The following is a 14852-nucleotide window of genomic DNA, read 5'->3' as shown; positions in this document are numbered from 1 at the left end:
GTCCACCGGAGTACCCCCATTCGAAATGATGACGGGGAGACGCATGACACTACCCTTACACCTGCTGTACCAACCCGGTGACATGAACCTCGTCACTGCCTACACCACGCATCAGTACCTAGAAGAGTTGCATCAGCACCTGAGAACGACTTTCGCCTTTGCACAGCAACAACTCCAAAGCAGCGCGGAAGGTCGTAAGGCTTACTACGACAGGAAAGCCTCATATCAGGAACTTGAGGTCGGAGACGAAGTGTGGTATTACAGTTTCGCCCAACCACGGCCAAACACCCCTCATCGATTGTCAAAGAAGTTCCTACCTCACTGGACGGGACCCCACGAAATCGTAGACAAACTGTCACCTGTTGCCTACCGAATCAAGATTCGACAGGGGCGCAGCGAGCCAGCCCTGCGATGGGTACACCGGAACCAGATAAAGAGGCACCAGGGCTCCAAGAGACAAGGAAAGGGGGAAGACCAAACCCACTGACACAGACCGACTATCGCACCTCACTGATGTAATTCCTCACCCACTAGGGAAACACATAGCCAGGTTTTTAAACACAACACCTACACGCTCCTTCACCGCACTGCTAGAACCAACACTCTAGTAACAAGGAGCTTCCCCACACAGGTGACCATTGTTTGTTGTCCTAACCTCACTCAATGTCCTTGTGTCCCTTATGTGTTGTCTTTTCCTTCTCTTTCCCTCTCTGTTTCCCTTTTTCCCCTCTAGGCCCTTTTACAGGAACACCCTTAACCATTCTCTCACGTCAGGTCCTGACAATAAGATTGACTCCCCGCACCAAGTCCATCGATCGAGCGCAAATGTCGTATCAAGTTTCTCACCCGATCTGCCCAAATTCCAAATTTCTGCACCACAGTTCAGTTAGCGATGGAAATGTTGTTTGTGGATGTCTGTTCTCTCTGTCCATTGTTCCAGTGCCCGATGACGTTCGCAACGGAACCTCATCGCGCAAAAGGGGATATGTGGGGCCTCGATGAACAGACACGAACCATAAAAGGGGGAATCGCTCTAGAACCAGGTCGTAAAATCGCTCATCCTCCGCACCCCGGACCATAAAGGCAATCAAGATGGTCAGCCGAGCGATGCAGAGCGCCACAACGTCTACCAAACATTCTCAAGGGACTGTCGCTGCAGTGAGCTCGGCCAATCCGAGAGTACCCACGTCAAGATTGGGATGATTGAAAACGCAACATCTGGTCGACAGCGCGATAACCCGTTCTGTGCACTGACCTGGGATCAGTTCTACCAAGCCACCAAGTCAAAAGGTGATAAGACTCCCGCGGTGAATCAACGTGGCCAGGACAGCCTCACACTTTCCAACCCCAGGAGAGTTTGCTCTGTCCCAACATACATTCCTTAAAAGCGCCTTTTTCCTTTTCGCTACAATAAAGGAACTGCCAGGACACACATAAAACCACTAAACGAACAATCTAAATGCCTTCCTTTCAAACGAATAAAGGTTCATCTGTAAATAACTGCTTAATAAATGTTTTGGGATGTATGTAGGAACCGCTATATACTTGTTAAATAATCCTCTAACAGAGAGCGTTCCATAAGCGCTAGATAATGCATGTTTGATATCAAATTGAAGCTTACGATGTTTCCAATATCGTGATGAATGAATATATGTGTTTGTGCAATGCACAACAGTGTATTCCACTTATAAGCTTTTGATAGGGAACAGAAGTGCAGAATGTCAATTCTAACTGGGATAAAGTATGCACGAAACCGGAGTCGAAAGCAGGTGTGGACACGCCCCTTTGACCTCGGGATTGGACAACTGCCCAGGGCACGGCCCAAAACTTGCACCTCAAAACGCAGGAACAGAGCTCTCTGAGTTGAGTTGAGAACGAGAAGAATCGAGTCGGAGTCGAGTCGAGAAGAACTCTTCGGAACCACCGAGGGGAATTCGGGTCGCTGCAGGAATCGCCAAGGAAACAGAGAAACTTCGGAACTTGTAGAAGTCAGAAGACTCCGAACCAGAACGACCCGATACCCTCGACTCCGGTCCGCTCCGTCACATCACTCCACGGACACTCACTGCCCTTTCCATAACCAACCCGGTTCATCCAAAGCGAACCACCAAGCTAGAGAGACTTCATTCAAACGGCCCGGGAAAGCCCGACCACGTCATCCCACGGACGAGCCTGCCCAATCAGCACGCCGGGATTTCCCCAGACACGCCGAGTGGTAAAACTACCTTTCCGTCTCTACTGAATTGGCGCAGACACATATAAGCGAGGCTAAACCTAACTTTGCTTTGTTGGTGCTCTTAGTGCGATCTCAGAACTAGCTAACAGACTTTGGACAGACAATTATCCATTTCCCTTCCAACCCCGTGAATGTGTGTATGAATGCATGTGTGTGTGTGTGTGTGTTTATGTTTAGTCTTCTCAGTGTAGTCTTGTCAAATAGTAGGTACTGTCGAATAAATTGTGTTTCATTATTACGAATTCTTGTTTGTGTGTTATGTAACTGGAAAGTCAAACTCATGCCCAGATCCGTTGTTACCTGCTCGAGGTAAAGCGAAGAATCCAATTGATTTATTTTGCTGATCACAGAGTAAATTCATATTGGTAACATACATTTAAATTGCCCTAAAACGCTGGACGTATTAAGTGATTTAAAGGTATACTTGAATTGCATACCAACGTGAATCTTTTCAGATTCAATTCCCCAAACTTGAATTGAGAACTGATTCAAATGACAATTCATAATTATCATAATTAAAATTAGGTGTGAAAACCCTACAGCAGGTCATTAGTAACTCTAATGAGAGCAGTCTCAGTACTATGGTATGGTCTAAAACCTGATTGGAAATCCTCACAAACACCATTTTTTTTCTAAAAAGGAATACAGTTGTGAGGATACTACCTTTTCTAGTATCTTTGACAGAAAAGGGAGATTAGAGATTGGTCTGTAATTTACTAAGTCTTTGGGATCAAGATGTGGTTTCTTAATAAGAGGCTTAACTACTGCCAGTTTGAAGGTTTTGGGAACATATCCTAATGACAATGATGAATTAATAATGTTCAAAATAGGATCTATGACTTCTGGAAGCAAATCTTTTAATAGTTTAGATGGAATAGGGTCTAACATACATGTTGCTGGTTTAGATGATTTAACAAGTTTGTACAAGTCTTCTTCTCCTATAATAGAGAAAGAGTGTAATTTTTCCTCAGGGGATCTAAAACTCACTATCTGATGTGAAACTGTAGTTGACGGCTGCATAGTTACAATTTTATTTCTGATGGTATCAATCTTAGAAGTAAAGAAATTCATGAACTCATTGCAGCTATACTCTTGGGGAATATTAGCACCTGTTGACGCTTTATTTTTTGTTAATTTAGTTACTTTACTGAATAAATACTGGGGGTTGTGTTTGTTTTCTTCTAAAAGGGATGATAATCAGATCTTGCAATTTTTAGTGCTTTTCTGTATGACAGGATACTCTCTCGCCAAGCAATATGAAATATTTCTAATTTAGTTTTTCTCCACCTGCGCTCCATTTTCCGGGCTGCTCTCTTTAGGGTGCGAGTGTTTTCATTATACCATGGAGTCAGATTGTTTTCTTTCATCTTTCTTAAGTGCAAAGGAGCAACTGTATCTAAAGTGCTAGAAAAAAGAGAGTGCATAGTTTCTGTTATATCATCAAGTTTTTGCGTCGTATTGGATGTGCTAAGGAATTGAGATAAGTCAGGAAGATTACATAGAAACCTTTCTTTTGTGGTGGAAGTGGTGGTTCTACCATACTTGTAATAAGGTGCAGAGTTTACAGGTTTAACTATACAGAGTTCAGACAAGACCAGATAGTGATCTGAAATGTCATCACTTTGCTGCAGAACTTCAACCATTTTAATATCCATTCCATGTGACAGTATTAGATCTACTTTATCTGCGGCCAGTACTAACTCAGTTAGAAAATCAGCAAATCAGCTCTTCTAGATACTGGTGGGTGGTGTAGGCAGTGACAAGGTTCATGTCACTGGGCAGGTGTAAGGGTAGTGTCATTTGTGGCCCGGTCATCATTTCGAATGGGGGTACTCTGGTAGACCGGTGAGGCGTGGTCCTGATGGCCATTAGTACCAGGGGAAGTTTGATATCCCAATCCTTCTGATTGGTGGATTTCTTTAACATGCTGACTACTGTCTTGTTAGCACGTTCCACCTGTCCTGAGGAAATTGAATGGTGGCTTATATACAGTTTGGCCTGAACACCAAGGAGTTTCCACATTTTTTGCATGACCTCAGCGGTGAAGTGGGTCCCTTGGTCCGAGTTGACACCTAATTGAAGTCCAAATTTTGAGAAGATATGGTTCATTAACAGGCAGGCTGTTGTTTCTGCAGTGTCATTGGGATCTGGGACACATTCTGTCCACTTTGTGAATTCGCAGACCACAGTGAAGAAGTATTTGTTACCTGTTAGAGGGGTACTTTCCAGTCTATTTAAAGGTCCCACCATCGGGTGGTCATTCCTTTCCTTTGCAGTGGTGCGCAGTGATTTGGGTTTCCCGGTTGAATCTGGCAATATACCAGACATCCTTTCACATTCTCCGCCACGCCTTGCTGCATGCCAGGCCAGTATGCCACTTGTTTAAGTGTTTCATAGGAGGCCTTGGCACTGTGGTGTCCAGTGCATTGTGGGTGTGTGTCAACATCATCCCCCTTTTGGCTCTGAGAGAATACAAGCCTTGGCAAGATAGCGGAGATCAGAAAGGTTGGCAAGGTCAGATGAGGAAATGGGTCTGCATGTGATCAGCAATAGTTTGCACTGCAGGATCCGAGGCTTGGAGGGTGAGGAGATTGTCAGCAGCAAACTGTGGTGAAATGGAGATATGGGAGGTGGGTGGGGGTTTGTGCAGCAGTGGTGTGTGATGGCTGCAACTGATGGGTTGGGTAGGTGGGCATGGAACATCCAGGATTCTCAGTGTAATGCACTTGCTTTTGCAAGAGTATTGGCCTCTATGATTACTTTCTGAGCGCTGATGTAATTAGAGAAATGCTGAACAGCCCACACATTGCAAAGCAATGCGTTTTTTGCAGTAAAGTATTTGCATTCTGGGGCAGCAGTGGTTTGCTCTCTTATCTTTGTCATGGAGCTGGTACAGGCCTGCGCTGAGAGAGTGGCTGGAGAATCCAGCATACCAGCCGTGTTGAGGGTTCAGTGAAATGGTCGCCTGAATTCCAGGGGTGAACCCTTACAGTTGAAGTTGGGTTATGGGAAAGTATTGTGTTCACTACATTTGCTAGCCAAAATGAGACACATATGAAATTCTGGAATCGCTTTCCTATACACGCTGTTTACAATGTGGACCTTCAATGTGGAGTGAGATAACCCTGCAGAGAATCTAGCCTGCAGATACTCCAGAACTGTATCAACTGGGCAGCTGACAGGGTCTTGCTGGCAAGCTCTGCACCATGAAGTAAAAAACTTCCACCTCAGGGAATACTCCTTCCTCGTTGAGGGAGCTCTGGATTGAAGAATGGACTCTACCACATCAGCTGAGAGACCAGAAGCTACGAGTTATGCCCCCTTAGGGGCCACATTTACAGATTCCACAACTCTTGGCAGGGGTTACAGATTGTGCCCCCCACCTGTAAGAGTACATCACTTCTGACAGGAATTTCCCATGAAAGGCCGTCTGGGAGATCTATAACCATACTCGGCCTGGCCAGAACGGGGCTGCTAACAGTAAATGAACACTGTCTCAGCGCTCTTTTATCACAAGGGACGCATCCCTAGCAAGCATCACGCGACGACAAGGAGTCCCCAACAGTGGGCCTTGATTCAAAAAACAAGGTTTTCTCCACATATCCAAAGCTTGCACACATTGTTGAGAGACCTTGATCATGCAAAGAGGATTTCCCCTCTGGCAAAACCCCTTGGTCTTGAGCCACCACTGTAGGGGTCTTATGTACAGCAGACCAGAGGGTATCACGCTGAATGCAGCTACCATCAGATACAGCAGCTTCTGAAACAGCACTGCTTGACAGTGAGTGACTGGCCTTCTCTCACTCTCTTGACTGAACTGAGAATTGACACGTCTCAAGTAGGAGACATTTGTGCCTGCATTGTGGTTGAAACCCACACCACACCTATGTAAGTGGTCCAGCTGAAACGCAGCGGAGGAAACTCGAACTCGAGAATTCGATAACCTCTCTATACAGTCTGCAGGACCCATTGAGACACATTTGGCAGTAGCTTCCATGCTACAAAATGGTTTACTAAAGGAACTGGCCTCTCAAGGCTGGCCACTGGTGTTGTTAGATGCGATAACTGGTAGGCTTGCCACCAGAAAGAGCCCGAGCTGACTACTAGGTTTGGATGAGGTAGGGTGCAGCGCTTAGGGCACTGGGGAAAGAGACAGGCACCGGAGACTACAGAGGATGCCCCTTTACCCTTAGAGGTCCTGAGCCCCAGTCTGTCAGAACTTCATCTACTGGGACTTCCTAGATGCTATGACATTTCTCAAATTGAGCAGCAGCAAAGAGTTATCTCTAGCCAGCATCTTTTGAGCTTCACAGTATGAGGAGCTGGTACTCAGCTGGGCGCAGATCCTGGCTCCTATGCGACTGCTTACATGGATGACGTGGTGGTTAACTCGGAGACCTGTGAGAACCATATAGAGCAACTGCGGAGGGTGCTGTCCGAACTGCGGGGTGTCGGACTCACTGCCAACCCCGGCAAATGCCACCATGACCTCACTGAAGTCCAGTACCTGGGATTCCAGATGGAAATGGCCCTTATCTGGCCCCAGGAGAAGAAGGTAGAGGCGGTCCCGAAAGCCCAGAGGCCTCAGACCAAATCCCAGGTACAAGCTTTTTTGGGGTTGGTGGGGTATTATTGATGTTTTATCACTTCTTCTCCTCTATAGCTGCCTCTCTGACAGACCTGACCAGGAAGGGGCAGCCAGAGAAGATTGTGTGGACACGAGGTGTTCCGAGCAGTGAAGAAAGCCCTAATATCGGAATCGGTCCTCAGAGCCCCGGATTTAGGCTGTCCCTTTCTGCTGCAGACGGATGCCTCCGACACGGGACTTGGAGCCGTACTGTCCCATGTCCAGGAAGGTGAGGAGCATCCTGTCCTTTATATCAGCAGGAAGCTGACCCCAGCCGAGAGAAACTATGCAGCTGTGGAGAAGGAAGCCCTGGCCATCAAGTGGGCTGTCCTGGAGCTGCGCTACTACCTCCTAGGCCATAGGTTCACCCTGGTGACTGACCACGCTCCGCTGCAATGGATGGCCCATGCTAAGGACACCAATCCCAGGGTGACCCGATGGTTCCTCGTGCTCCAGGACTTCCACTTCATTGTGCGTCACTGAGCTGGAGCGGTGAACGCCAATGCAGACAGCCTCTCTCAGATCTGGGCAGCTTTTGCAGGTATAACTCTCCACCCACCCCCTGTATATCCCTGTATGAACAAGATATAAATTTGGCTATCCAGAAAAAGAAGAGCTCAAATGCGGGGACTTTCATCTTGGCTTTGTTGCTGTGTTCAATATAATCTTATTTTGGTATCTGAAACACTGAGTCTTGAGCTTTATTGACAATTGGAAAAGACCATTGTTTGCTCCAAAACCTTTTATTGCATCCCCACTACAACTCTTCAATCTCAATCCATATTTCATCCCATGCTTGGGATAGGGGGGTTCTATGGGTTTGGGCTATATTCTGGCCGAGGAGTCCTCCCCTGGGACAGCATGCCAAAATATGCTAATAGCCCTCCTTTTAGGCTCACCGTGGGTGATTCCAATCAGGAGGGATCTTCTGTCTCAAGCACAGGGGACACGAGCTCTGGAACCTTTACGTATGGCCATTGAGGGGGACCAACTAAAAGAGGCTGGCCCTCCAGCCAATGTAATAGAGACTACTGAAGATTGGTGCACGACACATTATGCAGACCCTGTTCACTGCTAGATTGCTTTTTTTGCATCCTCACCCTAATTATTTTCCTAAGGTGCCATTCTCGACTGTGAATCTGGTCATTCTTGAAGCCTTCTGTCCTCTGCCGTTTACTACACAGGAGCAGGAGAGACTTTAAATACTGTGTCCAGTAAGTGCTCTGCAGATTTATGTCCACTGCACTAGTCAGTGGCGTAAGATGGAGCAACTCTTAATATGCCATGGGGGCCATAACCGGGGGGGGGGTAGCTGCCACTAGACAAACCATGTAACACCGGGTGAGGGATGTTATTGCCCTAGCCCTACGAGATGCTTGGCCAAACTTCGCCTCTAGGAGTTAGGGCCCATTCAACCAGGAGGGTTGCATCTTCAATTGATTTAGTAAGAGGTGCATCCTTGCAGCAAGTGTGTGATGTGGCGGGTTGGTCCTCTCCGCGCACATTTGTCAGATATTATTGTCTGGATGTCCATGCTACTCCGGGCTCTCATGTCCTTGTGTCAACATGAGTAATGTCTGAGATCTCTTTGATATCACACTACATAACACTTGGGGTCCAGTACGGTGGCGTTGGTATTCTCATTCCAATTAGCACTATTGAGTGCAGCATCGAGAGTAGCTTTTGAAAGGGAACGTCTCTGGTTACTTAAATGTAATGTCTCAATGCCGCACTGGATGCGTGACCGGACATCCTTTCAGACAAAAGATTAACCTGAGGATGTTTCCGTTTCATGCTTATTTATAACCTCTGGGTGCATGTAATGAAGTGATATGACCTAACCGAGGTTATATGAGCCAACCTTTGGCATGTTTGACACACATGCTTCAACAATCGGTCGAAAAAAATACGTTCTCATCAGCATTATTGAGTGCAACATCTCATTCCCGCTTTTTCGGGGAACAGGGTTACAGTCAAGTAAGTTGTCTCGGTTTTCTCATTCCCTGAAAAATCAGGAACGAGATGTGTTGTATTGCACACTGTACAGTAGGCATGACCACACATCCTTTTCGACAAAAATTAACCTGAGGATGTTTCCATTTCACATCTATTTATAATCTCCAGGTATGTGTAATAAAGTGACATCACCTTACCGAGGTTATATAAGCCAAACTTTGGCGTTTGACACAAATGCTTCAACAATTGAACAAAATGTGTTCTCATTATCACTATTGCGTACAGCATCTCTGTTAGATTTGAACACACTAGACTTTTTTTTGTTTGATAATTTCCTTCCTCCCTGACGTGATTTCCTTTTTATCTACTGTAATGTATGATCCTTCTACATGTTAGAAGGGTTCAGTCGGTCATTGGTGTGTACGCTACTCTGAGCCATGGGGTGAATGAGTTTGCTCTACACTTTTGGATACTTGACAAAAAGAAGTGTTTTTCTGTGTCCAAAAGTATTCCTTATATGTTCATAATTTCCTTATATACTTATCTTATATACTGTAAGTACATATATTTTGGCATGTATACAACATATGTCATCTTTTGTTTCATTGGGGTAAAACTCCCCTCTGAAAATGCCTATATAAACCATTGTATTCTGGAATAAACTTTGCAGTAAGGAAATATACGTCTCTGTGTGTCTTCTTGCTCCCCAGCCGTCACATGAGTTTGAGAATTCGTCTAGAGGTATTCTATGAGAACAGTGGGACCTTAAAAGATGTTTATTTAACAACTTGAGGCTCAAAATCTCAAAAGAGACAGGTAAGAAATGTTTTTAACATGTTTTTAACTTCTTTCTTCCTGTCAATTTATCGCGTTCTCGTAATGTCATTTTGTTTGAACCATATTTGGCAAACAAAGAAATATTCTCGTATGTTTTTAAACAATAGGAGAATTGGAGTTATCCTCACAAATTGCTTGTTGGACGAAGTGTGGATGGTTTGGATAGATTTTTTCAATACCCACACTTAACTAGAGTTTCTCGGTCTCAAAGAGTGATTTCATGAATAATACAGATCGAAAACTTTTATTTTGGCCTAAATATCAAAAAGTTAATTTTAAAACCATGGAATTTATTTAGTGTTTTATTTGGGCATCCTAAAAAAAATTGTGAAAAGTGCATTAAATCTGAGGAGACGTCCTTGTTGAATGATGGGTCAAGAAATTTCAAAACCGTTGATGGGCGTAATTATCGCTTCATTTAGACCAAGACGTTGCCTCCAGTATTTACAGATTAGGAATGCAAATTAAAGTTTTTAAGACCTGCGAATGATGTTCCGCCAGTACGTACTTTGCAAATAATTGAATCAGATGATGATGATGCATGGGTGTGGGCTGACTCCGTACAACTGAAAGAGTTTTTTAAACAATTTACTGTCTTTTTGGTGAAATTGTCTTCAGCTAAACAAGACTTGTCGCATGCTGCAAATCTTAAACAGAAAATTGGTGAAAACCAGTTGCATTTTGTAATCGATTTAAGCATGCCGATTTAAGCATGCCAAAGACGCGAGAGACGCGAACACAGAGAGTTCCTGTTAACAGAGGATTTTAGACCATACAATCCTAAACGTTTCCAGGCATAATTTTCAAGTTATTATCAGAAACTGAGTATTAGACTATAAAACTTCAGAGTTTAAGTGTGTCTGTATTCCATCACCGAAGAAGCACTGCCCGTGTTTGTTAAAGTGACGGAGGCGAGTGACGCAGTTAGTATCTCAGAGAAATCAAGGATTTTAAGACATAAAACCCTTTATATTTCTATCGATACCCACGTTATCAGTAAGCTAGAAGTACTACTCGTATTACTAGATAGAAGAGAAGTGAAAACGATCGTAACTATTCGTGAATCACACGTGTAGGCCTGTGTAGTGTGTGATGCTTCGATCCGATGCTTTGATCCGATGCTTTGTGGCACGCGATCTGTTTTTTCGACTCATTACTTTATTTTCTGAGAGCCCATTCGAGGAAAAGTGAACGGAACGCTTATTGTAGTTGATGTGTATTGAAGATGGATCAAGGACTTCACCAGATAGCCCTGTGAGTACCGTGAGCTCATTAGGTCCTCTGGCACCGTGGGACGTCGCGTTTCAGCGGAGGAATTGCAGCAACTCGCACCTATACGAACTCTTTCTTTTCATCGTGGATCATTGAGGTAACACAGACTTTATTTTGATTGCTCGGCTGAGCGAAGAGTTTCTTTTGTTTTTCGTAAGGATCGCTACCTTTAAATCAGGCCTGCAACGGGGTGGGTTTCAGCGACATTTTGTGTGCTTGTGTGTGTGACTGAGTGAGTGTGGATCCATACATTTGTTTATCTGACCGGTCTTAAAGTAGCATTTCACTGTGATATTCTAATCTTATCTGTTTGTATACTGTTAAAATCAGGTTTGTAAACGTATTATACCCAGAGTAGTCAAATTGTTAATATTGGTTTGAAGAATGTAAGCAAATGCTGTAGGAACTCATTTATGTTATGCTAAAGGGAAATTTATTCTTCTCTGCCCGTCCTCGGAGTAGGACGTGTTTTTCCTCCCTCTCCCTACCCGTGACCTTGCCTGCTTGTGCTTCTTAGTCTCGTCTTGTGTCTACTTTTCTCCACTTGAGAGACTCTCTCTGCCCTGCTCTCCAGCTGAAAACATGGATTTGATCAACTGGTCTCTCAATGCAATTGACACCATCTTCTCGAAGAGAAGCGTGGGTTCGGGGGAACCCGATTGTCCTGCCGTGACGATGGCGGCCGGGTATTCGATGGACGCGTGGGAGAAGTGGCGTCTCGTGTGCTTGGAGCCTCTTTCCGTGGAGGATATTGAAGATATCTTTCTTTTCGGAACCTTGATTACGGGGCTATTGCTGATCGGATTGGGCATAGCCCTGGTTTATCGACAAATTGAGAGAACGAGGGCAGCTGTCCACAGCCCCACAATGCTGCCTGGATTAATTGAAGCGGTGGGCAGAGCTGTCGGGACTCAGACTGTGGTTGTGAACCGCACTTTGGATAACATCATGGGGAAGCTCGAGGCTGTCGGGACTCAGACTGTGGTTGTGAACCGCACTTTGGATAACATCGTGGGGAAGCTCGAGGCTCTGTTTCGGAAAATGGACCAGGATGGACAATAGAGTAGTTCGGGTAAATTCTATGACTACTCGCACCAAGCCTAAACAAATTCCATTCTTATCTGGTTTTGACTCCCTGTACCATGCACTGGCCTCGGCCAAGGCCACTGCTGGAAAAAACAACTCCCCCGGCAGATCACGGCAGTGAAGACGCTCTCGCACTCCTCACCCCCACCTTTCCGCCTGCCTGGCAGACGGGTCTGGATCAAGCGCTGCATCGACGGCTGCCAGAGAAGGATGACTGCTCGCCAGTGGAGGATCCCAATAACCCAGATTTTTACCTCGTCTTACATGTTGTCAAAAGTGTCTAAACTATGTGCTTCTATTGCTGAGGTGTTTTTTTCCCGTTACCACACTGTGGTCCCTTAGGAGCACAGTCTGGGTTTGGCTTATTTTTTTCTCGCCTCACCTCTCCTCATGTAATGCTGTACTTCTTTTCTGTCATCCCGTCATGTCTACCCTCATCTTGTATCTGTATGTGGATGGGATGATGGCCCAAAAGCATTTCACTACATGTCGTACTACGTATGTCTGTGTATGTGACAAATAAAATTTGAATTTGAATTTGAATTTGATTTACATGTTGTAAGAGAAAGTTAAGTGACATAGGAGCAGAAGATACATCAGAGCGTATTATGTACAAAACAAACTGGTGAAGAAAAGAAGTCTTATTTAGTGAAACAAAAGCCAGATAACAGGTTGTAGTAATCCATTTCGTGGAATATTTTATTTTTTGTATTTCTTACCTTTTCTTTTGGATTCCTTTATTATTGAAAACCCCACATTATACCATATTCATACCTATTTGTAATCTTTGTATATGGGAATATAATACATTTTTGAAATCACTCACTTAAGTGCGTAGTGTGGTGTTTTCTTCTCTTTAATTGAATTGTGCTGTAAAGTAATATTAGACTTTCACCAGAAGACAACTCAACAGGATCCAATAGTATTTTCGAGCTCAGGCCCTTATCAAATCAGTGTATAGTGGTAAGGGGGCTACAAATATGCATAAAGAAACTGCACAGTTAGTTTGACTGACTACCCCAAATATTAATGATATTGCGGTTGAGGCTTTGTCTCGCAGATTACATGAGCTCTCCACCGCAGGGGAATTTTGATGCTCACCGGGTGAAGGCTCCTGCAGTGGTGAAATTTAATGTGAATGCATGCCCAAAAGCAGCAGGGTATAAAGTATAGGAGGTATAAGTGATGTCCCTGTTCAATGTGAGAAGACACCAACACTACCAGTGACATCTAAAGATGATCTTTCTTTGTTTACAATGCATGCATTTGCAATAATAACTGATGCTTCGCTTTGCCTTTTAGGACAAGATATGCTGCATAAACTTGGAAAAACTTGGTGCTGGAAAAGGAAGATGGAATTCAGCCTGTTATTGAACAGTTACTGGCTCAAGGCATTATGATCTGCACTTATTCACCCTACAATACGGCTATTAATTCAATTAAAAAGGCTAATGGTTCTTGGCGATTAACAATACTTAATTCTATTCCTCACTCACATACTTATTTTACAGTTATTGATCTCTGCTCTGCTTTTTTTTGTTCCTGTAGATCCTGAAATGCAGCCACAGTTTGCATTCACCTTTCACCACACCCAATATACATTCCAGCATCTTTCCATGGGTCTGACTGATGCGCCTTCCTGGTTCTCTGTGGTAGTGCACGAGATGCTCAAGAATGCACAACTACCTCCGGACACCTGTTTGCTGCAGTATGTGGATGACCTGCTAGTTAACGGAGCCTCTGAGGACTCATGTGCTGCTGCCTCCACCATTGTGCACAATATTCTAGCAGAGGTCAGTTTTAAGGCATCCAAAGACAAAATACAGTGAGTTCAAATGAGGGTCTATTGTCTTAGACATGATAAAGGCACAATAAAACTGTCTGAAGTGCGCATCAAGGCTGTTGATACATACAAGCATCCTTCTACAAGGAAGCAAATGCAAAGCTTCTTGGGACTAGTGAAGTGAGTGTGGGTGCCAATTGTTCCATGTATGACAAAATCCTGAGAGCGGCCACCTTACAGGATAATGAGGACATTGCATGGACAACTGAATTAGATCGGTGATCTCGGCTCAGGAACATGGGGCTAATTTTCGTCATGTGGCATATTTGTCAAAAACATTGGATTCTGTGGCAAAGGGGCTTCCCGTATGTCTGTCTGCAGTAGCTGCTACGGTGATCATGGTACAGGACGCAGAGTGTATTGTTTTATCACATACATTGATTGTACTTACTTCTTATCAGGTAGGCGCTATAATGCAAAACATTTTTACTCAGCGTATGACAGCTCAAAGCCATTCAGGTTATGAAGCAATACCATTAGCTACTGCTAATTTAACTAACCTCTGTTGTTCACAGTCCTATACTTTATGTTTGCATAAGTTATTAACACAGGGTGAATTCGAGGAGATGGATCATGACTGCCTGACCAGGATTAAAAATTCTATGGCTTGCAGGCCAGATGTGTCAGCATGACTGCATAATTGAGGCATACGCTCTCCTATACAGATCAGAGTTAATTGCACTAATGAGAGCTTGTCAACTGGCAAAAGGTCAGTGTATATACTGAAACACTCACATTCATTCGTTCATGACTTTGCTAAATTATGGCTCGAAAGGAATTTTAAAACTTCTGAAGTAAAGGCATAGTGTGGTGGTGTAGTTAATCCATACAGCTCAGCTACCATCCAAATTGGCAATAAAGGTAGCTGGACATGCATCAGGAGATTCAGATGAGGCAAAAGGAAACAGATTGGCAGATGAAGCAGCAAAGTGGGCAGCCAAAGAGCTAATAATAAGTCCACATGTAAACAAAGCAGGCACGGATGTGCCTGTGAT

Source organism: Puntigrus tetrazona, chromosome 11 (assembly GCF_018831695.1).
Source record: "Puntigrus tetrazona isolate hp1 chromosome 11, ASM1883169v1, whole genome shotgun sequence".
Lineage (NCBI taxonomy): Eukaryota > Metazoa > Chordata > Actinopteri > Cypriniformes > Cyprinidae > Puntigrus > Puntigrus tetrazona.
This window is presented reverse-complemented; position numbering follows the sequence as displayed.